Below are 24539 nucleotides of genomic sequence, written 5' to 3'. Positions count from 1 at the left end.
GTTGCTGTTGTTTTTTGTTTGTTCATTTTGTTTTGTTTGTTTTGTTTGCTTTTGTTTGGTTTGGCTTTGCTTATATTGACTGGTCTTGAATTTACACCAATCCCAATGACTCTGACTCCAGTATACTGGGGTCTCAGCATGTTCTACCGTGTATGGTTTAGAAACTGTCTAATGGGTTGAAGCATTATGTAATTTACTTCAGAGAAAAATCTTTTAAAAAATACAAAGCATCTTTACAAAATATTATTTCTTGTCATACTAATGCATTCTTCAAAGACTAGCACAAGGTATAAAACTTTCTTGAAGTCTCCTCCAGTCCTTAATATTCTAACATTATTATACAGGTATAAGTCTACTACCTTGTAATGCAGAATAATTAATTTTATCTTAATTTATTATTTTATATACAGAGAAGTTGAAATTTATTGTGACTATCTGTATAATATTTGATATTTACTGTGTTCCTATCACCAATTTAGAAACTACTTTATCATCAAAACTTACAAGTGAAGTAAATTATTAGTCAGAGCTCAGAGATATGGAAACTGAAATGTGCTCACATGTGAAAGCTAAAGAAAGCAAGCAAAGCCTAAAACTAACTTCTTTTCAAAGTAAATCTTGGCTCTCTGCCATGAAGAAATGCTATTTTAAACATTTTCATCTAACCTAAAAATGAGTATAAGTATTTGACTGACTCAGTGTTTGAGTGTTAAATTTATTGTCCAGAGTCAGTATGGATAGCTGAAAACCATAAATGTGGAATTAAATATGAATGTCAGTTTGTGAGTCTTTATGAAATAATCTACATTTATGAATTACAGTTTAGAAACAAGAACTGAATCTACAAATATTTATATAGTTTTTAAACCCATGAAAGGAACCATTGATATTAAAAGGAACAGTGCTTTTGGTAATATCCATATGCCACACAGAGTGTTGGGTGTTGCTGGCTCCTCTACTCTCTCCAAAGGTACTTGCTGTTCCCTGTGGTTCACCAGATTATGGGCTCATTTCCAGGACTACACTACTATACAGATACGTGCCTCACATCCATTGACCTCCAGAGGCTTCATGGGCTGGACTATCTACAGCTGAGAATAATGCTTGCTCTCCTAACTACATGATGGTGATTGAACTACTAAACACTTTAATCCACCCATCACGAGTCCATAAAACTATATCACACACTCTAGAAAAGCCTCTAAGAGAAAAATGGGAGCTTAAGATAACAAGTTCATATTCTCATAGTCAGTAGTGGCTTGCATACATTTTTACTTATTTTATTGCAGCATAAACTATAATCCAGCTTGCAAGCCTGATTTCTCCCTTATGTGGTTATTTTTTTTCTGTTCTGAGGTTCTTTTCTTAAATGATAATGTGCTCCCGGATTACAATGACATTTTATGTTGTTCCCAATTCAGTCAATTCAACAATTAATCCAGGTAGCTAATATTAACATATTTTCTGATAAAAACTAAGATTAAAGACATAATTAACTTGCTCAAAATCATAGTAGCCTATCTGTAAAGATAAGAATCAAACAAAGTCTTTTGTTCTTTTCTGTACCTCATATAAAACACATATGTTCTAGTGAAACATTGTTATTGAGGTACATCAATTAATTAATTAATTATAGCTATATGAAACATATTAAAACTGACAATATGGAAATCAAATATGTGAAAAGGCTAAGATTAGCCTTTCAACTGCCACAATTCACCTCCCTAAACTAGAAAGACAGTCAGTTGAGCTAAAGACTTACCTTCCTTCCTAAATAACACAACATTCTAGTCCAGCACCCTTATATAGGATCAGGTCTTCATTCAGAAATTCAATCTTTAAATGAAAGAACACATCTTTATTTGGAAAGTCTTCCTTAGCATATTGTGAAAAGACTAAAAGTTTACTGAGAGCTATCAACAAATATATCTTATTTGGTGATAATCATTTCATCATTTACAGCTTAATCAATACCCAATATGAAGACTTTTACTATAAGAAAATAGAATACTTGCCATCCTTTTACTTGAGCTGGAGTCATGACATCAATAAATGTGATCACTACAGGTTTTACTCCCTGGCCAATATTATGGGATTTAAATAATAAATCATCTCAAGGAGAAGTCATTGCTATTATTAAGTGATTACTAACATTTAGATGAATAAATGAATTATCATAGTGGCTCTAATACTCTGGCTGCTCCCTCTACATGAAGACAACAGTAGATAGCTTATGATTTAATGGGTTGAAAAGGAACCAGGAGATAATTATGTAGTTATGGAGCTCTGAGGGACAAAAGTATCCCATGAGGGTTTCAAACACTTTATCTCATCTGACTAGTAATCAGGTGACTGCAGCATCCGTGGGGATCTATCTTCACTTCTATGGAAAAGCATGGGTATAGTTGCTTTATATATGATGGTTTCCCTTGAAAATGAACATGCCAAGCCTCAGGATAATGTTCAGCATCATGACTCATTGTGGCCATTAAAACACAGAGTTGCAAAGTATATTATTAGAGTGAGTTCAAGAAACTCATCTTCTCTGAGTAGCCGTGTAGCCTCCTGAGACCACAGATATATCTGGAGTTATACTGCTACCAAGGACCGTACCTGAGTCTGTAGCCATACTGTGGCCAGAATCTGTGTTGATGTCTGTGGCCTGTGTTGCCACCAAAGGTCTTGCGAATGCCCATGGTCTATGTTGCAGCATAAAGCCATGTTGATGTCCTTAGGCCATGCTGTGGCCAAGCACCATATTAATATGAGTGGCCTGCACTGCCATTTGAGACCTTGATTTTGGCCTTGGCCTGTGTGGTCATTGAGTGCTGCGATTGGCATTTGTGGCCTGTACAGTGGTAAAGGCCCAGGTTCATGTCCATGGTCTGTACTGTCAAAGGAGACCATGCTAAGATCAGTAGCACATGCTGATGCCAGGGACCATATGAGTGTCTGTGGTCCACATAATCATGAGAAAACACATGTAAATCCATGATCCACTCAACTGCTAACTGTAAAAAGAAAGGAAGTTACTTTTCCCACAATTCAAGCTAATGGTGCAGAAAAAGAGACATACAAGGCTTCTGTGACAACCCCTATCACTACCACATCTCCAAAAGAGTAACAGACTAGACAAAAGACATATAGGAAAACTCTTCTTTCTGGTCTGAATCAGTACACTGACCAGACCTTGGGTGCTGGCTCTGTACCCACTCCTACAACACCCAGAGGAAGTTTGACTTCCAGAGGCTCTGAAATGCCCAGGATCACAAGAGAGACTACAACATCTGCCCCAAAACCTGAAGTAACTGGGTCACCCAAGATCCAGGGACACAGAAACCCTGGCCCAGACAGTGGCATGGTCTGAATCTGTACCCTGAGCAGACCTGGGGTGCTGTCTCTGCATCCACTCTTACAACACCTAGAGGGAGCCCTACTCCCAGGCTATCGAAAATGCTGAGGGTCACAGGATCACAGGATCACAGAGCAAGCTGGACTCCCAGGAGATCGGACACAACCAGGAGCTCTGACAAACTCAAGATCACAGCTGAGGCAAAAATATTTTTCAGAACACCCAGCCTAACTGGGACCACCACAAGAACCAGGAAAATACAAACCACTGCCTAGAGAAAGGCACAGGTGCCTTACAGCTTGCACCAGTGTCCTGAGCAAACCTAGGGCTCTGGCTCCCCACCCACTCCAGTAACACTCTGAGAAACTTTGACAACCAGGAGCTCTGACACAGCCAAGATCTCAGGATCACAACATCTGAGAATCACAGGATCACAGAAAGAGTTGGACAAAGAGGAGTTCTGTTACAAACAGTATCACAAAAGGGACAGGCTCCTGCAACAAGAAGAGCAGGTAACATTACAGATAACCAGATGGCAAGAGGCAAGCAGAAGAACATGAACAATAGAAGCCAAGGCTACTTGGCATCATCAGAACTCAGTTGTCCCACTATAGTGAGTCCTGGATACCCGATCACACAGGAAAGGCAAGACACAATTTTAAATCATATCTAGTGATGATGAAAGAGGACTTTAAGAAGGACATAAATAACTCCCTGAAAAAACTGCAGGGGAACACCGGTAAACAGGTAAAATCCCTTAAAGAGAAAACACAAAAATCCCTTAAAGATTTACAGGAAAACACAACCAAACAGGTGAAGGAATTAAACAAAACCATCCAGGATATAAAAATGGAAATAGAAAAAAATCACAAAGGGAGACAAATATGGAGATAGAAAACCTAGGAAAGAGATCAGGGCTCATATATGCAAGCATCACCAAGAAAATATAAGAGATAGAAGAGAGAATCTCAGGGGCACAAGATAACAAAGAAAGCATTGACAAAAGAGTCAAAAGAAATGCTAAATTCAAAAATGTCCTAACCCAAATCATCCAGGAAATCCAGGATACAATGAAAAGACCAAATATAAAGATAATAGGTATATAGAAGAGAGTGAAGATTCCCAACTTAAAGGGTCAGTAAATATCTTCAACAAAATTATAGAAGAAAACTTCCCTAACCTAAAGAAGGACATGCCTATGAACATACAAGAAAACCTACAGACCTCCAAATAGACTGAATTAGAAAATAAACTCCTTCTGTCACATAAAAATAAAGAGACCTAATGTAAAAAAAAAAGAATGTTAAAAGCAGTAAGAAGAAAAGGCAAGTAACATATAAAGGCAGATCTATCAGAATTACAACAGATGAATCAACAGAGACTATAAAAGCTAGAAGATCCTTGACAGATGTCATACAGACCCTAAGAGAACAGAAATGCCAGCCCAGGCTACTATGTGCAGCAAAACTCTCAATTAACATAGATGGAGAAACCAAAATGTTCCATGACAAAACCAAATTTACACATCTTTCCACAAATCCAGACCTACAAAGGATAATAGATGGAAAACTCCAACACAAGGAGTGAAACTATACCTGGGAAAAAGCAAGAAAGTAATCTTCTTGCAACAAACCCAAAAGAAGAAAGCCTCACAAACATAATTCCACATCTAACAAAAAAAAAAAAAAAACAGGAAGCAACAATCACTTGGATTTAATATTCCTTAACATCAATGGACTCAGTTCCCCAATAAAAAGACACAGATTAACAGAATGGATAAGTAAGGAGGACCCAGAATTTTGCTGAATACATGAAATACACCTAACAGAAAAAGACACTATCTCAGAGTAAAAGACCGGAAAATATTTTTCTAAGTAAATGATCCCAAGAAACAAGCTGTAATAACAATTCTGATATTGAATAAAATTGACTTTCAATGAAAAGTTATCAAAAAAGATAAGGAAAGACACTTTATACACACCAAAGGAAAAATTCACCAAGATGAACTCTCAATCCTGAATATCTATGCCCCAAATGCAAGGGCAACAGCATTAATAAAAGAAACATTACTAAAGGTCAAAGCACACACTTCACCTCACATAATAATTTAGTGGGAGATTTCAACACCCAACTCTCATAAATGGACAAATTATGGAAACAAAAAAAAGACACAGTGAAAGTAACAAGTTATGAACCAAATGGATTTAAGAGATACCTATAGAACATTTCATTCTAAAAGAAAAGAATATACCTTCTTCTCTGCACCTCATGGTACCTACTCCAAACCTGACCACATGACAAAACAGGCCTGAACAGAAACAAGAAGACTGAATAATCCTTTACATCATAACAGATCACCACAGACTAAGGCTCGTCTTCAATAACAACATAAATGACAGAAAGCCCACATACACATGGAAGTTGAATAATGCTGTACTCAACAATAACTTCATCAAGGAAGAAATAAAGAAAAGAAATAAAAGACTTCTTAGAATTGAATGAAAATGAAAGCACAACACACTCAATCTTATGGGACAAAACGAAGGCATTGCTAAGAGGAAAACTCACAGCTATGAGTGACTGCAAAAAGAAGCTGGAGAGAGCACCCACTAGCAGCTGGACAGCACACCTAAAACCTCTAGAACAAAAAGAAGCAAATACACGCAAGAGGAGTAACTGACAAAAAAACAATCAAATTCAGGGCTAAAGGCCGCCAAGTAGAAACCAAAAGAACTATACAAAGAATCAACAAAACCAGAAGTTTGATCTTTGAGAAAATCAACAAGATAGACAATCCCTTAGAAAGCCTAACCAGAGGGCACAGAGAGTATTCAAATTAACAAAATTAGAAATGAAAAGGGAGAGTAAACAACAGAATCTGAGGAAATTCATGAACTTTTCAGCTACTATTACAAAAACCTATATTCAACAAAACTGAAAAATCTGGATGAAACGAACAATTTTCTGACAGATATCAGATACCAAAGTTAAATCACACTCAAATAAACCATCTAAACAATCATATAACTCCTTAACAAATAGAAGCAGTTATTAAAAGTCTCCAAACAAAAAATAGCCCAAGACCAGATGGGTTCAGTGCAGAATTCTATCAAACCTTCATAGAATACCTCATACCAATACTGTCCAAACTATTCCACAAAATATAAACAGAAATAGCACTACCCAATTCCTTCTATGAAGCCACAATTATGCTTATACGTAAACCGCACAAAGACCCAACAAAGAAAGAGAACTTCAGACCAATTTCCCTTATGAATATCAACGCAAAAATACTCAATAAAATTCTCACAGACTCGGTTTCTAGCAGGAAACACAACCTCGCTGATCCTGACCCACAGCTCACTGCTCCCAAACACCTTGGGAGAGAGAGCTCACCGTTCCGACAGATGGGCACTCCTGATACTGCAGAGCAGGCCCTTCTGGTTGCCGCCCTCATGGAGAGCTCAAAAGCAGCCCCCCACAAGCAACTTGAGCTGCGGGACCACATGTAAGACCAACTTTTCTGCTCCAAGCAACCTGCCTGGTGGACTCAGGACACAGGCCCACAGGAACAGCTGAAGACCAGAAGACAGGAAAGACTACACAGCTGAAAGCAGAACACTCTGCTCCCATAACTGGCTGAAAGAAAACAGGAAAACAGGTCTACAGCACTCCTGACACACAGGCCTATAGGACAGTCTAGCCACTGTCAGAAATAGCAGAACAAGGTAATACCAGAGACAACCTGATAGCCAAAGGCAAGGGCAGGAACCCAAGCAACAGAAACCAAGACTACATGGCATCATCGGAACCCAATTCTCCCACCAAAGCAAACACTGAACATCCAAACATACCAGAAAAGCAAGATCTAGATTGAAAGTCGAATTTGATCATGATGCTGGAGGACTTCAAGAAAGACACGAAGAACTCCCATGGAGAAACACAGGAAAACATAAATAAACAAGTAGAAGCCTACAGAGAGGGATCACAAAAATCCCTGAAAGAATTCCATGAAAACACAATCAAACAGGTGAAGGAATTAAAAACAGAGATAGAAGCAATAAAGAAAGGACACAGGGAAACAACCCTGGACATAGAAAACCAAAGGAAGAGACAAAGAGTTGAAGAAACAAGAATCACCAACAGAATACAAGAGACAGAAGAGAGAATCTCAGATGCAGAAGGCTCCATAGAAATCATCGACACAACTGTCAAAGATAATGTAAAACGGGACCCGCGGATCCCGGCCCGCAGCAGCTCTCTGCTCCCAGACCCGGTGAGAGAGAGACCCAACCGCCTGGTCAGGTGGGCACTCCTGAGGCTGCAGAGCAGAAGAGACCACCAACACTGCTCACCCCTGCCCACATCCCTGGCCCAAGAGGAAACTGTATAAGGCCTCTGGGCTCCCGTGGGGGAGGGCCCAGGAGCGGCAGGACCCCTGCCAGAGACACCGCCGGACCCTGAAGGAAACAGACCAGATAAACAGTTCTCTGTACCCAAATCCCGTGGGAGGGAGAGCTAAACCTTCAGAGAGGCAGACAAGCCTGGGAAACCAGAAGAGACTGCTCCCTGCACACACATCTCGGACGCCAGAGGAAAAAGCCAAAGACCATCTGGAACCCTGGTGCACTGAAGCTCCCGGAAGGGGCGGCACAGGTCTTCCTGGTTGCTGCCGCTGCAGAGAGCCCCTGGGCAGCACCCCACGAGCGAACCTGAGCCTCGGGACCACAAGTAAGACCAAATTTTCTGCTGCAAGAAAGCTGCCTGGTGAACTCAAGACACAGGCCCACAGGAACAGCTGAAGACCTGTAGAGAGGAAAAACTACACGCCCGAAAGCAGAACACTCTGTCCCCATAACTGACTGAAAGAGAGGAAAACAGGTCTACAGCACTCCTTACACACAGGCTTATAGGACAGTCTACCCACTGTCAGAAATAGCAGAACAAAGTAACACTAGAGATAATCTGATGGCGAGAGGCAAGCGCAGGAACCCAAGCAACAGAAACCAAGACTACATGCCATCATCGGAGCCCAATTCTCCCACCAAAACAAACATGGAATATCCAAACACACCAGAAAAGCAAGATCTAGTTTCAAAATCATTTTTGATCATGATGCTGGAGGACTTCAAGAAAGACGTGAAGAACTCCCTTAGGGAAACACAGGAAAACATTAATAAAGAAGTAGAAGCCTACAGAGAGGAATCACAAAAATCCCTAAAAGAATCGCAAAAATCCCTGAAAGAATTCCAGGAAAACACAATCAAACAGTTGAAGGAATTAAAAATGGAAATAGAAGCAATCAAGAAAGAACACATGGAAACAACCCTGGATATAGAAAACCAAAAGAAGAGACAAGGAGCTGTAGATACAAGCTTCACCAACAGAATACAAGAGATGGAAGAGAGAATCTCAGGAGCAGAAGATTCCATAGAAATCATTGACTCAACTGTCAAAGATAATGTAAAGCGGAAAAAGCTACTGGTCCAAAACATACAGGAAATCCAGGACTCAATGAGAAGATCAAACGTAAGGATAATAGGTATAAAAGAGAGTGAAGACTCCCAGCTCAAAGGACCAGTAAATATCTTCAACAAAATCATAGAAGAAAACTTCCCTAACCTAAAAAAAGAGATACCCATAGACATACAAGAAGCCTACAGAACTCCAAATAGATTGGACCAGAAAAGAAACACCTCCCGTCACATAATTGTCAAAACACCAAACGCACAAAATAAAGAAAGAATATTAAAAGCAGTAAGGGAAAAAGGTCAAGTAACATATAAAGGCAGACATATCAGAATCACACCAGACTTCTCGCCAGAAACTATGAAGGCCAGAAGATCCTGGACAGATGTCATACAGACCCTAAGAGAACACAAATGCCAGCCCAGGTTACTGTATCCTGCAAAACTCTCAATTAACATAGATGGAGAAACCAAGATATTCCATGACAAAACCAAATTTACACAATATCTTTCTACACATCCAGCACTACAAAGGATAATAAATGGTAAAGCCCAACATAAGGAGGCAAGCTATACCCTAGGAGAAGCAAGAAACTAATCGTCTTGGCAACAAAACAAAGAGAATGAAAGCACACAAACATAACCTCACATCCAAATATGAATATAACGGGAAGCAATAATCACTATTCCTTAATATCTCTCAACATCAATGGCCTCAACTCCCCAATAAAAAGAAATAGATTAACAAACTGGATACGCAACGAGGACCCTGCATTCTGCTGCCTACAGGAAACACACCTCAGAGACAAAGACAGACACTACCTCAGAGTGAAAGGCTGGAAAACAACTTTCCAAGCAAATCGTCAGAAGAAGCAGGCTGGAGTAGCCATTCTAATATCAAATAAAATCAATTTTCAACTAAAAGTCATCAAAAAAGATAAGGAAGGACACTTCATATTCATCAAAGGAAAAATCCACCAAGATGAGCTCTCAATCCTAAATATCTATGCCCCAAATACAAGGGCACCTACATACGTAAAAGAAACCTTACTAAAGCTCAAAACACACATTGCACCTCACACAATAATAGTGGGAGATTTCAACACCCCACTCTCATCAATGGACAGATCATGGAAACAGAAATTAAACAGTGATGTCGACAGACTAAGAGAAGTCATGAGCCAAATGGACTTAACGGATATTTATAGAACATTCTATCCTAAAGCAAAAGGATATACATTCTTCTCAGCTCCTCATGGTACTTTCTCCAAAATTGACCATATAATTGGTCAAAAAACGGGCCTCAACAGGTACAGAAAGATAGAAATAATACCATGCGTGCTATCGGAACACCACGGCCTAAAACTGGTCCTCAATAACAATAAGGGAAGAATGCCCACATATACGTGGAAATTGAACAATGCTCTACTCAATGATAACCTGGTCAAGGAAGAAATAAAGAAAGAAATTAAAAACTTTTTAGAATTTAATGAAAATGAAGGTACAACATACCCAACTTATGGGACACAATGAAAGCTGTGCTAAGAGGAAAACTCATAGTGCTGAGTGCCTGCAGAAAGAAGCAGGAAAGAGCATATGTCAGCAGCTTGACAGCACACCTAAAAGCTCTAGGACAAAAAGAAGCAAATACACCCAGGAGGAGTAGAAGGCAGGAAATAATCAAACTCAGAGCTGAAATCAACCAAGTAGAAACAAAAAGGACCATAGAAAGAATCAACAGAACCAAAAGTTGGTTCTTTGAGAAAATCAACAAGACAGATGAACCCTTAGCCAGACTAACGAGAGGACACAGAGAGTGCGTCCAAATTAACAAAATCAGAAATGAAAAGGGAGACATAACTACAGATTCAGAGGAAATTCAAAAAATCATCAGATCTTACTATAAAAACCAACAAAACTTGAAAATCTTCAGGAAATGGACAATTTCCTAGACAGATACCAGGTATCGAAGTTAAATCAGGAACAGATAAACCAGATAAACAACCCCATAACTCCTAAGGAAATAGAAGCAGTCATTAAAGGTCTCCCAACCAAAAAGAGCTTAGGTCCAGACGGGTTTAGTGCAGAATTCTATCAGACCTTCATAGAAGACCTCATACCAATATTATCCAAACTATTCCACAAAATTGAAACAGATGGATCACTACCGAATACCTTCTACGAAGCCACAATTACTCTTATACCTAAACCACACAAAGACACAACAAAGAAAGAGAACTTCAGACCAATTTCCCTTATGAATATCGACCCAAAAATACTCAATAAAATTCTGGCAAACCGAATTCAAGAGCACATCAAAACAATCATCCACCATGATCAAGTAGGCTTCATCCCAGGCATGCAGGGATGGTTTAATATACGGAAAACCATCAACGTGATCCATTATATAAACAAACTGAAAGAACAGAACCACATGATCATTTCATTAGATGCTGAGAAAGCATTTGACAAAATTCAACACCCCTTCATGATAAAAGTCCTGGAAAGAATAGGAATTCAAGGCCATACCTAAACATAGTAAAAGCCATATACAGCAAACCAGTTGCTAACATTAAACTAAATGGAGAGAAACTTGAAGCAATCCCACTAAAATCAGGGACTAGACAAGGCTGCCCACTCTCTCCCTACTTATTCAATATAGTTCTTTAAGTTCTAGCCAGAGCAATCAGACAACAAAAGGAGATCAAGGGAATACATATCGGAAAAGAAGAGGTCAAAATATCACTATTTGCAGATGACATGATAGTATATTTAAGTGATCCCAAAAGTTCCACCAGAGAACTACTAAAGCTGATAAACAACTTCAGCAAAGTGGCTGGGTGTAGAGAGCGGCGCGGCAAAACAAAGATGGCGCCGACATCCAGCCTTGTCTGGATATAAACGACTTACTGAGCATGTGCAGGCTTGTCCCCTTGCTAGGGCTCCCTCTAGTGGTGAACAGCGGTACTGCACATGTGCGGTTTATGCACCAGGTGTTAGTTTACTGTTAATATGCTAATGAGGTGATTCATTCTCCGCCAATCCCTGGAGGACAAGTAGTGGGGTGATCCAAGCCCCACCAATCCCTGAGAGATAATTAGCATACTGTTGTCTATATAAGCCGAGTGATTTTGCTGCTCGGAGTCCCTGTTCAAGAGAGCTGGAACACTAAGAAGAGCTGTAACACAGTAAAGGCTTGCTCGCAGAAGAATCCTGTTGCCACGCGTCGTTCTTGCTGGCGGGACATTGGGCGCGCGACAAGTGGTGCCGAGACCCGGGAACCAACATCGCCGGTGCCAGGGGACCCTTCAGTGTGCTGAAGAGGATTCAGAACTGCGAGAAGGTAAATTAAAAGGTAAGCTTCGAGAGGCATGCCCCTTTTTGGAAGAGAGCATGTCAGAAACGGAGCAGAGTGAGAAATTAGGCTTCGAGAGGCATGCCCCTTTTTGGATTTAAGAGAGCATGTCAGAAACGGAGCAGAGGCAGAAACGGAGCAGAGTGAGAAATTAGGAGCTCAAATTAGGAGCTCGCAAAAAGAAAAAGGTTACTAAAACAAAAGTGAAAGAGATACAAAAGGCAGAAGAAATGCCGCTGGAGGAAAAAATAAGAGTGCCCCGGAGGACGAAGTACAAGTCATCCGGAGAGGATACTTTGTATCCATTAAAAGAATTAGAAGCCTTAGAACTGGCTGGCAGTGACTCTGAGCAAGAGTTGTCAGAGTCCCAGGAGGAGGAATTAGAGGAAGAGGCAGCCATATATGAGGAAGAAAGATATGGGCCTAGGTGGAGAGCCACTGTGAAGAAACCTAAAGTTATGGATCCTTTGTGGGCAAGGCTGGTAATTTTGTTTCTTTTTTTCTTTGTGTGGGATAGAGAAGCCACAGACGGCAAGCTTAAGCCCGGACCAAAACCTCTTTGGCAAATGGTCCCTGCCTGCTTAGAGGATAAACAATGTGAGGAAGCCGTTAGAGCCGTTAGGACAGGTCAGAGGGTCCTTGCAGAGCAACAAAGTATGTCAGAGGGAGAAAAGGTCTCCAAAGAAAAAAAAGAAAAGAAAAGGAGATAAAAGGAACAGAGAGAAGGCAGAGATAAAAAAAGAGGATAATCAGGACCAGGAAACAAATAAGATATATTCTTTAAAAGCCTTGACCTTAGAAATGTCAGACAATCTAGAAAGCATCACCGACAGCTTAGAGAAAGTGAAACTAAAGGTAGAACCATCGGGTCCCGGGCCTCCCGCAGAGCAACAAGGGAAGCGCAGGACTCGACCTCAGTTCGACCACCAGACTCATATTGACCCCTCGAATGGGAACTCAGGTGGTGGATACAGATTTTAAAGGCCCCAGTAAGCAGAATTCAGAAGGATCACAGAAACTGAAAGCATGTGCAAAGATAAAGATTTGGGGTAGTGGTAGTGGACAAGGTAATAATGGTAAAATGTTTTTGTGTATGTGTTCTTTTAGAGTTATGTTAAAATCTAGAGAAGCAAAGTCGATTCTCATAGATGCTTCTAGTCTTTGGACCCTGACTAGAGACAGTTTACACCCTGGACAAGAGAGAGAATGGGGTTGAGAAAAACATTCCTCCCGAACTCTCCACAGATGCTTTGGCAAAAGAAGGAAATGAGCTTAAACTTTTTGGAGCTCTCCTGGGAACAGAAGGAGGTGGGAGACGTCTTGCCTCCTTGCAGGCTCCTATTGGAGAAGTGCTTATTTCTGGTTCTGGGTTCTTTAGGTAGGATGTTTGGGTCCTTTTGGTGGAACACCATCTAGTTCTTTTCCTCTGTGTCTATTGTCTGTCCTTGGTGCACCAAGCTGTCCATGTATGTCAATTTATGTCTGGGTTTTGCTTCTCCTTGCTTGAATGTTTTGTGTTTCATGTTTAAAAGAAAAGGTTAAAATTTTAAATGCTGGTTGATTCACCCATTGATGTAGCTTTAACTCCTTTCAAGAAAGGAACAAATAAATAAAAAGTTTCAATTGGCTTTTGGAGCCTGCATCTGTAGCTAGAAGCCTAAGTCGGCTGGGCAAGCTCCCCAGGGGGCTGGCTAAATGTTTACACTAGCCGATCCTAAAGACACAAGGAGCTTCACAGCTTCTAAGGTAACGGAACTGATCGCTGTCTCTCTTAGAAAAATCTTTGACTGTGATTATTGGACTCAACAGGTGACAAGGTGTTTCTCTTAAAACTACAGCTAGAAAAAGTAAAAATGGTGATTGATTTAAATATTAAAGGTATGTGTAGCCACTTCATTTTTGTTTTCTGATTGGTTTTAAATGAATGAATATTCTCTACATGCCTTGGTTATGGACTATTGGCTTTTAAGTTATTGGATATGGTTTAAAAAAAATGTAACATTGGAGGAAAGTAGAAGATTAGAAAAGGCAATGCTAAGAAGGTACAAGGAAAAGGAAGATCTGCTTTTGTGTATACTAAGAACCTTTTGTCAGCCTACAGGAGTGCTATGGCAACAAGGTCCACTTCTTTGGATTTATCCCCATACTTCTCCAAATAAGACCCTTGAATATTACACTTCTGCTGTTGCACAGCTTGCTGTGTTAGGCGTTAAATCTTGTATTCAGCATTTTGGTATTTTACCCAAGAAAATTATTATACCATATACAACAGCTCAAATAGAAACATTGTGTGCCTTGATAGATGATTGGGCCATATTACGCTGTAGTTTTGATGGAGAGTTTGACAATCATTATCCTAAGGATCCTTTGCTACAATTTTTTTTACTGAACATCCAGTGATCTTTCCTAAGATCACTGCCTCAGAGCCTTTGCCAGAGCCTTTGTTAGATATTTATACAGATGGCTCCAAAACAGGTGTAGGTGCCTATATGGTTGATTCTCAAGAACCAGTATTAATTCAATACAGTCCAGGTACCCCCTAAATTACAGAATATAAAATTGTATTGAAAGTTTTCAAAAGATTTCATGATTATTTTAATTTAATTTCTGATTCTGCTTATGTAGTTAATGCTGTGCACTCACTTGAAATTGCAGGGCCAATTTGGTCGAGTAGTACCGTATGTCAAATTCTTTTAGAATTACAAAATTTGATTTGGGCCAGAAAAAATAAAATTTTTATACAACATATTCGAGCCCATACTAATTTGCCTGGTCCCATGACCAGTAATAACACCCTGGTGGATGCTAGTACTCGTAGAGAGTTTATTTTTCATGCCACTCCGGTTGATCTCGCTAGAGGATTTCATCAAAAGTTTCATGTACCTGCTTTTACTCTTCAACAAAAATTTAAAAATCTCTAGAGCTGCAGCTTGTGATGTGGTGTTACGTTGCCAAAATTGTGTTCAATTTCACCACCCTCCTCATGTGGGTATTAACCCTCGTGGTCTGATCCAGCTAAAACTTTGGCAGATGGATGTCACACACATATCTCAATTTGGAAATTTAAAATATGCTCATGTTTCTGTTGATACCTGTTCTGGTATTATACACGCTACTCTGATGACTGGTGAAAAGGCTCGTAATGCCATTAGCCATTGCTTAAAGGCATGGGCAGCCTGGGGAAAGCCTGATAGTCTCAAGACAGACAACAGGCCTGCCTACACTGCAAAGTCCTTTCAGGCATTTTGCCAGACAATGCAGGTCAAACATACTACAAGATTGCCATACAATCCCCAAGGTCAAGGAATTGTGGAAAGAGTACATCGTACCTTAAAAGAGCTTATACAAAAACAAAAAGGGGGAATTGCCAGCAGCTGAACACCAAAAGAACAACTTTCTTTAGCTCTTTTTACTCTAAATTTCTTAATTCTGGATGCGCATGGCCGTTCTGCCACGGATCGCCATGCTGCTACTACACCTATAACTAATGTAGAAGTAAATTGGAAGGATGTCTTAACTGATGAATGGCGTGGCCCAGATCCCGTGATTTCGAGATCTAGGGGAGCGATTTGTGTTTTTCCGCAGAATCAAGAAAATCCAATTTGGGTACCTGAGCGTTTGACTCGAAAATTGCCTTCTGCTCTTCCTGAAGATGAGACTACGAACCCTACTATTACTACTGGGAATGGTAATACAGGTTAATTCTCTCACCCTGTGGGCTATTGCCAGATCCTGGCCAGTACCCATGCCAGTTCATAGCAATTCTACTGTTTTGAGAATAAGACTGACAAGCATAATCTCTGGTCTTGGTTTCAATGGGTGCTGTCCAATGAGCAAGGGTCATATACATCCATGACCCCCTTTGCTAGGTTGATGGGAGAGAACTTCGTGCTGTATAATGTTTCAGCTACCAGAAAAAGGTGATACCAGGTTGATCAATATTCAATATAATAACCTCTTGGTAAATAATACTGCCACTAGTACTTCAGTATGTGCTAGATCACCTTTTTTCTGATAAGCATTAATGTAAGCAGTGGTGCTTTAAATTGTAATAGCTCTGATGTAGTCTGCTATTTAGCTGAATGCTGGGATGGCACTAATGACACCGCAGTGATGGTTAAGATTCCCTCCTTTGTGCCAATCCCAGTGGAGGCAAACCCAGATAGCTTTCCTATTCTTAATTTGCTGAGAGCCAAAAGAGATTTTGGAATTATGGCAGCCATAATTTCAGCCATTGTGCTGTCTGCTGCCGCAGCTACCACAGCTGAAATCGCTATGACCAATCAAATACAGACGGCTGAGACTGTCAATCAGATTGTAGAAAGAACTGCAGTGGTGCTAGAGATACAAGAAGAATTTAATACCCATTTGGCATCTGGCCTTCTATTAGCCAATCAAAGGATAGATTTAGTTCAAGAACAAATTGAAGCACTGTATCATATGACACAGCTGTCTTGTATTTCCTCCCTTAGAGGTTTATGCATTATTCCTTTGTGAGCTAACTTTTCTCAGAATTTTCAACAGAGCAAAGAAATCTCGAATTATCTGAAAGGAAACTGGTCCATGAAAGCAGAGCAACTATCAAGACAATTGCTGATGCAGATTGCTGTCCTCAACAGCACTAGGCTGGACCCCATCACAGTTGAAGACTTTACCTCATGGATTACCAATGCTTTCTCCCTTTTCAAGGAGTGGGCGGGCATGTTTGTCCCGGGGAGCTATTGTCCTCCTGGGATGCGGAGTAGGTCTCTGGCTTATTGGCTGTTTAAAAAGAGAACATGCCAGACACAAAATGGTTGTTTACCAGGCTATGACCACCATTAAAAAGGGTGCTTCTCCCAACATATGGCTGGCCTCTTTGAAAGATCAAGAGTTCGCCCTAGATCATTTTTGTCACAGTCATGTGGAGTCATTGTATCCCAGGGACGGGCAACTTTCCTCGAACTCGGACCAACCTAAGACACAGGGCCCGGTGGCGATAGGGTAACTCTATGACGGGTAAGGCCGAGTTTGGATGAGAACGACCTAAGACAGGAGCAATGACAAGATTGACGTGACACCCAGATCTAGACCAGTCATTTTATTAAACAAAAAAGGGGGAGATGTAGAGAGCGGCGCGGCAAAACAAAGATGGCGCCGACATCCAGCCTTGTCTGGATATAAACGACTTACTGAGCATGTGCAGGCTTGTCCCCTTGCTAGGGCTCCCTCTAGTGGTGAACAGCGGTACTGCACATGTGCGCTTTATGCACCAGGTGTTAGTTGACCGATAATATGCTAATGAGGTGATTCATTCTCCGCCAATCCCTGGAGGACAAGTAGTGGGGTGATCCAAGCCCCACCAATCCCTGAGAGATAATTAGCATACTGTTGTCTATATAAGCCGAGCGATTTTGCTGCTCGGAGTCCCTGTTCAAGAGAGCTGTAACACTAAGAGAGCTGTAACACTAAGAAGAGCTGTAACACAGTAAAGGCTTGCTCGCAGAAGAATCCTGTTGCCACGCGTCGTTCTTGCTGGCGGGACATTGGGCGCGCGACAGCTGGGTATAAAATTAACTCAAATAAATCAGTTGCCTTCCTCTATACAAAAGAGAAACAAGCCGAGAAAGAAATTAGGGAAACGACACCCTTCATAATAGACCCAAATAATATAAAGTACCTCGGTGTGACTTTAACAAAGCAAGTAAAAGATCTGTACAATAAGAAATTCAAGACACTGAGGAAAGAAATTGAAGAAGACCTCAGAAGATGGAAAGATCTCCCATGCTCATGGATTGGCAGGATTAATATAGTAAAAATGGCCATTTTACCAAAAGCAATCTACAGATTCAATGCAATCCCCATCAAAATACCAATCCAATTCTTCAAAGAGTTAGACAGAACAATTTGCAAATTCATCTGGAATAACAAAAAACCCAGGATAGCTAAAGCTATCCTCAACAATAAAAGGACTTCAGGGGGAATCACTATCCCTGAACTCAAGCAGTATTACAGAGCAATAGTGATTAAAAACTGCATGGTATTGGTACAGAGACAGACAGATAGACCAATGGAATAGAATTGAAGACCCAGAAATGAACCCACACACCTATGGTCACTTGATTTTTGACAAAGGAGCCAAAACCATCCAATGGAAAAAAGATAGCATATTCAGCAAATGGTGCTGGTTCAACTGGAGGGCAACATGTAGAAGAATGCAGATCAATCCATGCTTATCACCCTGTACAAAGCTTAAGTCCAAGTGGATCAAGGACCTCCACATCAAACCAGACACACTCAAACTAATAGAAGAAAAACTAGGGAAGCATCTGGAACACATGGGTACTGGAAAAAATTTCCTGAACAAAACACCAATGGCTTATGCTCTAAGATCAAGAATCGACAAATGGGATCTCATAAAACTGCAAAGCTTCTGTAAGGCAAAGGACACTGTGGTTAGGACAAAACGGCAACCAACAGATTGGGAAAAGATCTTTACCAATCCTACAACAGATAGAGGCCTTATATCCAAAATATACAAAGAACTCAAGAAGTTAGACCGCAGGGAAACAAATAACCCTATTAAAAATGGGGTTCAGAGCTAAACAAAGAATTCACAGCTGATGAATGCCGAATGGCTGAGAAGCACCTAAAGAAATGTTCAACATCTTTAGTCATAAGGGAAATGCAAATCAAAACAACCCTGAGATTTCACCTCACACCAGTGAGAATGGCTAAGATCAAAAACTCAGGTGACAGCAGATGCTGGCGAGGATGTGGAGAAAGAGGAACACTCCTCCATTGTTGGTGGGATTGCAGACTGGTAAAACCATTCTGGAAATCAGTCTGGAGGTTCCTCAGAAAATTGGACATTGAACTGCCTGAGGATCCAGCTATACCTCTCTTGGGCATATACCCAAAAGATGCCTCAACATATAAAAGAGACACGTGCTCCACTATGTTCATCGCAGCCTTATTTATAATAGCCAGAAACTGGAAAGAACCCAGATGCCCTTCAACAGTGGAATGAATACAGAAAATGTGGTACATCTACACAATGGAATATTACTCAGCTATCAAAAACAACGAGTTTATGAAATTCGTAGGCAAATGGTTGGAACTGGAAAATATCATCCTGAGGGAGCTAACCCAATCACAGAAAGACATACATGGTATGTACTCATTGATAAGTGGCTATTAGCCCAAATGCTTGAATTACCCTAGATCCCTAGAACAAACGAATCTCAAGACGGATGATCAAAATGTGAATGCTTCACTCCTTCTTTAAATGAGGAAAAAGAATACCCTTGGCAGGGAAGGGAGAGGCAAAGATTAAAACAGAGACTAAAGGAACACCCATTCAGAGCCTGCCCCACAGGTGGCCCATACATATACAGCCACCCAATTAGACAAGATGGATGAAGCAAAGAAGTGCAGACCGACAGGAGCCGGATGTAGATCGCTCCTGAGAGACACAGCCAGAATACAGCTAATACAGAGGCGAATGCCAGCAGCAAACCACTGAACTGAGAATAGGTCCCCCGTTGAAGGAATCAGAGAAAGAACTGGAAGAGCTTGAAGGAGCTCGAGACCCCATATGTACAACAATGTCAAGCAACCAGAGCTTCCAGGGACTAAGCCACTACCTAAAGACTATACATGGACTGACCCTGGACTCTGACCCCATAGGTAGCAATGAATATCCTAGTAAGAGCACCAGTGGAAGTGGAAGCCCTTGGTCCTGCTAAGACTGAACCCCCAGTGAACTAGACTATGGGGGGGAGGGTGGCAATGGGGGGAGGGTTGGGAGGGGAACACCCATAAGGAAGGGGAGGGGGGAGGGGGATGTTTGCCCAGAAACCGGGAAAGGGAATAACACTCGAAATGTTTATAAGAAATACTCAAGTTAATAAAAAAATAAAAAAATGAAAAAAAAAGAATAACAATACCAAGCAACCAAACTCCCAGGTGTTAAATTACTACCCAAAGAGTACACATGGACAGACCCATGGCTCCAGCTGCATATGTAGGAGACGTTGACCTTGTTGGGTTCCAATGGGAGGAGAACCCCTTGGTCCTTCCAAGGCTGGACTCGCCAGTATAGAGGAATTTCAGGGCAGGGAGGCAGGAAAGTATGGGTGGTTAGGGAAGGGGAACACCCTTATAAAAGAAGGGGTGGGGGATGGAATAAGGGGCTCATGGATGGGAAACCTGGAAAGCAAATAACAGTTGAAATGTAAATATAAAATATCCAATAAAAAATAAAATATATACCAAGAATTCAAAAAGTTAGACTCCAGAGAATCAAAGAGCCCTCTTAAAATTGGGTACAGAGCTAAACAAAGAATTCTCAGTTGAGGAATATCAAATGGCTGAGAAGTACCTAAAGAAATGTTCAACATCCTTAGTCATCAGGGAAATGCAAATTAAAACAACCCTGAGATTCCACCTCACACCAGTGAGAATGGCTAAGATGAAAATCTCAGGTGACAGCTGATGCTGATGAGGATGTAGAGAAAGAGAAACACTCCTCCATTGTTGGTGGGATTGTAAGTTGGTAGAACCACTCTGGAAATCAGTCTGGAAGTTCCTCAGAAAATTGGACATAATAACCTGAGGACCCAGCTAACCACTCCTGGGCATATACCCAAATGATGCTCCAACATATAACAAGGACACATGCTCTGCTATGTTCATAGCAGACTTATTTATAATAGCCAAGAGCTGTAAGGAACCCAAATGTCCTTCAAGAGAAGAATGGATATAGAAAATATGGTACAGCTACACAATGGAGTACTGCTCAGCAATTAAAAACAATGATTGCATGAAATTCATAGGCAAATAGATGGAACTAGAAAATATCCTGAGTGAGGTAACTCAATCACAAAATATCACACAGGGTATGCACTCACTGAAAAGTGAATATTAGTCCAAAAGCTCTGATTACCCACAGACCACAGGAAACCCAAGAAGAAAGATTACTAATATGTAGATGTTTCAGTCCTTGTCAGAAGGAAGAACAAAAATATTCATAGGAGGAGATATGGAGACAAAGTTGGAACAGAGACAGAAGGAATGGCCATTCAGAGCCTACCCCACCTGGGATCAGCCCATCTACATAAAGCCACAAAACCCAGACAATATTGCTGAGTCCTAGAAGTCCATACTGATAGGAGCCTGATACAGTTGTCTCCTAAGAGGCTCTGCCAGAGCATGACAAATACAGAGGCAAATTCTTACTGCCAACCATTGAACTAAGAACACGGTCCTAATTAGAGTTGTTAGAGAGAGGAATGCAGGAGCGGAAAGGGTTTTCAACCCCATAAGAACAACAACACCAACCAACCAGAGCACCCAGGGACTAAACCATCATCCAAAGAGTACACATGGACAGACCCATGGCTCCAGCTGTATATGTAACAGAGGATGGCCTTGTCCAGTACCAAAGGGAGAAGAAGCCCTGAGTCCTACCAAGGCTGAACTCACACTGTAGGGGATTATCAGGGCAGGGAGTTAGGAAGGAGTGGGAGGTTAGTTGGGGGAAAGGGGATAACATTTTTATAAAAGGAAAGAAGAAAGTGCGAAGGGACCAGGATTGCATGAAAGGGACCGAGGTGAGGAAAGGAATGGCTTGCAAGGAAGCTAATATTCCAATCCAAGGATTAAGATCTATAATTGAGAAAGCATAGGCATTAGAATATCCAGTTATATAGAGAGAAATGTCAAATGCATTCTGAGAGACTACATATAAAGAGAAATAAATGACCATTCTTATAGTTGTATCATAGATTATTTTATTTTCCTTTTTATTGATTTAAATATTCTTCTGTATGGAGATGTATTTGTTTTGCAAGCAAAAATTGTTCTAATTATTATGTTTTAATATATGCCCTATTTCTGTGCATATGAGAAACCAAAAAAATATATATGCAATAAAAAAGGGGAAAAAATAACCCTGAGATTCCACCTCACCCCAGTCAGAATAAGTAAGATTAAAAACTCAGGTGACAACAGATGCTGACAAGGATGTGGAGAAAGAGGAACACTCCTCCATTGTTGGTGGAATTGAAAGCTGGTACAACCACTCTGGAAATCAGTCTGGAGGTTCCTCAGAAAATTGGATATAGTACTACCTGAAGACCCAGATATACCTCTCCTGGGCCTATACCCAAACAATGCTCTAACACATGACAAAGACACATGCTCTACTATGTTCATAGCAGCTTTATTTATAATAGCCAGAAGTTGGAAAGAACCCAAATGTCCTTTAACAGAGAAATGGATGCAGAAATTGTAGTACAGATATACAAAGCATTACTACTCAGCTATCAAAAACAATGACTTCATGACATTTATTGGCAAATAGATGGAACTAGAAAATATCATCCTGAGTGAGGTAACCCAATCACAATGGTATGCACTCACTGATAAGTGGATATTAGCCCAAATCTTGAATTACCCAAGATACACAGACCACATGAATCTCAAGAAGGATGACCAAAGTGCAGATGCTTCAATCCATCTTAGATGGGGGAACAAAAATATTCATAGGAGGATATATGGAGACCAGGTTTGGAGCAGAGACTGAAGGAATAGCCACTCCGAGTCTGCCCCACCTAGGGATCCAGCCCATATATATACAGCCACCAAACCCAGACAATATCACTGATGCCAAGAAGTGCTTGCTGACAGGAACCTGTTATAGCTGTCTCCTGAGAGGCTTTGCCAGAGCATGACAAATACAGAGGTGAATGCTCACAGCTAACCATTGAACTGAGAACAGAGTCCCCATTGTAGGAGTTAGAGAAAGGATTGAAGGAGCTGAAGCAGTTTGCTACTGCATAAGAACAACAATGCCAACCATCCAGAGCTTCTAGGAAGTAAAGCAACATCCAGAATACACGAGAACTGACCCATGGCTCCAGCTGCAAATATAGCAGAGGATGGCCTTGTTGGGCACCAATGGGAGGAGAAGCCCTTGGTCCTGCCAAGGTTGAACTCCCAGTGAAGGGATTGTCTGGGCAGGGAGGCTGGAAAGTGTGGGGGGGTGGGTGGGGAAATGCCCTCATAGAAAAAGAGGAAGGGGAGAGGGGGAGGGGTTTCACTGATGGAAAACTGGGAAAGGGGTTAACATTTGAAATGTAAATAAAAATATCCAATAAAAATAAAAGAAAGGAAAGTGGAAATGGAGGAGAGAGGGAAGATGAAAATTCAAGACTGGACTGTATTAAATGTTGAACAACTTCTTCCCTGAGTCATCTACAAATCCATCATTCTTCAGTTCCATAGGCCACTGAGGAGTCATGGATCCTGGACATTAAAGGCTGTCCATCTCTCTGAAAAGTTACTGTAGGACAGAAATGGTAGAGGACAGACAAGGTGTGTGTGGGTTCTCCACGCCTCTGCTGCAGGAGCTCCTGATGTTTCCATACAGTAGTAGCCATGTAACAAGAAAATTTGTTACCCTGCATTTTGACTTCCTATTCAAAAACAACTTCTTTCTTTCTTTATCCACAAGACCTGTGAAGTGTCCTCGGATCGCGGCTTCCCCGTGCACAATCTAAAAACTAATTTTTGAGCTCGACATAAATGATTGAGATTTCTTTGGTTTATATTTCAAGTAAGAACAATGTATTTCTGTGGCCCATACATATACAGCCACTCAATTAGATAGGATAGATGAAGCAAAGAAGTGCAGGCTGACAGGAACCGGATGTAGATCTCTCCTGAGGGACACAGCCAGAATACAGCAAATACAGAGGCAAATGCCAGCAGCAAACCACTTAATTGAGAACAGGACCCCCGATGAAGGAATCAGAGAAAGGACTGGAAGAGCTTGAAGGGGCTCGAGACCCCAAATGAACAACAATGCCAAGCAACCAGAGCTTCCAGGGACTAAGCCACTACCCAACTACCCAAAGACTATACATGGACTGACCCTGGGCTCCAACCTCATAGGTAGCAATGAATAGCCTAGTAGGGGCACCAATGGAAGGGGAAGCCCTTGGTCCTGCCAAGGCTGGACCCCCAGTGAACAGGATTGTTTGGGGGATGGCGATAATGGGGGGAGGATGGTGAGGGGAACACCCATATAGAAGGGGACGAGGAGATGTTAGGGGGATGTTGGCCTGGAAACCGGGAAGGGGAATAACAATCGAAATGTAAATAAGAAATACTCAAGTTAATAAAGATAAAAGAGACTTTTTATATAATAAAAAAAAGAACAATGCATTTCAGTTGGAGGTTTTCTTCTTGAGATTGTTTTTCTTTTTTTTATTTGTTATCACTATATTTAATTGGTCTGTAGATTATTAATTTTAATACACCTATGTCATAATGGCATCAGATTTACTTTCAACTACTATTATTTTGCTCTTTGCTTTTC

The 24539-nt window shown here is 40.9% G+C and overlaps 1 long non-coding RNA gene across 1 annotated transcript; it reads left to right on the top strand.

Moving 5' to 3' along the window:
• The first annotated feature begins 11701 nt into the window (after positions 1–11701).
• Positions 11702–17665, top strand: LOC134485206 (uncharacterized). The gene is made up of 2 exons (XR_010063204.1): positions 11702–15863; positions 16700–17665. It is a non-coding gene; the product is annotated as an uncharacterized LOC134485206 (long non-coding RNA).
• The last annotated feature ends 6874 nt before the right edge of the window (positions 17666–24539 follow it).

Source organism: Rattus norvegicus, chromosome 1 (assembly GCF_036323735.1).
Source record: "Rattus norvegicus strain BN/NHsdMcwi chromosome 1, GRCr8, whole genome shotgun sequence".
NCBI lineage: Eukaryota > Metazoa > Chordata > Mammalia > Rodentia > Muridae > Rattus > Rattus norvegicus.
The sequence above is the reverse complement of the archived record's forward strand: the minus strand, read 5'-3'. Positions and strand labels throughout refer to the sequence as shown.